This window comes from Myotis brandtii, unplaced genomic scaffold (genome assembly GCF_000412655.1).
Source record: "Myotis brandtii unplaced genomic scaffold, ASM41265v1 scaffold691, whole genome shotgun sequence".
In the NCBI taxonomy this organism is placed as follows: Eukaryota; Metazoa; Chordata; class Mammalia; order Chiroptera; family Vespertilionidae; genus Myotis; species Myotis brandtii.
This window is the reverse complement of record NW_005370704.1, coordinates 719,679-720,201: the sequence shown is the minus strand read 5'-3', so window position 1 is coordinate 720,201 and position 523 is coordinate 719,679. Positions and strand designations below refer to the sequence as shown.

The 523-nt window shown below is 70.0% G+C and overlaps 1 protein-coding gene across 1 annotated transcript in view; it reads right to left on the bottom strand.

Annotated features, from left to right (window-relative positions):
• Positions 1–523, bottom strand: part of GRIN1 (glutamate receptor, ionotropic, N-methyl D-aspartate 1) — a gene marked incomplete at its 5' end in the record, with an annotated part of 48,234 nt that overhangs the window by 18,343 nt on the left and 29,368 nt on the right. The window lies entirely within an intron of this gene.

The following is a 523-nucleotide window of genomic DNA, read 5'->3' as shown; positions in this document are numbered from 1 at the left end:
GGCCAGGCTCTGGGCTGGGGCAGCCTCCCCTGGGCCTCTGGTGAGCGCCAGCTGGCAGTGGGCGGGCAGTGAAGAGATGGGGGTCACCTGGACCCCCAGTGGTTGCCGCTCTTGTCTCTCCACAGCCCTGCAGCGTGGGGGCGGGGCTGGGGCCAGTGTATCCCAGAAGCAGGTGTCACTTTGGTCTCCAGGCGGAGCCAGCCCTGTGGGGGGAGGTGAGACGAGGGGACTGGGGGCCTGGTGGGGGCAGAATCCAGGTGGGGTTGGGGTGGCTCATGCCCGGGGACAGGGTCTGGGAGGGTGATGGTGCTGTGAGGTGGAGGCTGCGGTGAGTGAGGGAGGGGACACTGAATGGGTGGCAGCAGGGAGGTAGCCGGGCCCTTTGGGAGGGCCTGGCGTACGAGGCCATCCCTGAGCCGGGCGCCCTGGGGGAGGCCACTGGGGAGGGGGCAGGAGCGCCCCAAGTTCTGAGAGTGGCTGGGGCGAACTGCAGGGGCAGGAGGGAGGGTCCAGCAGGTGGAGG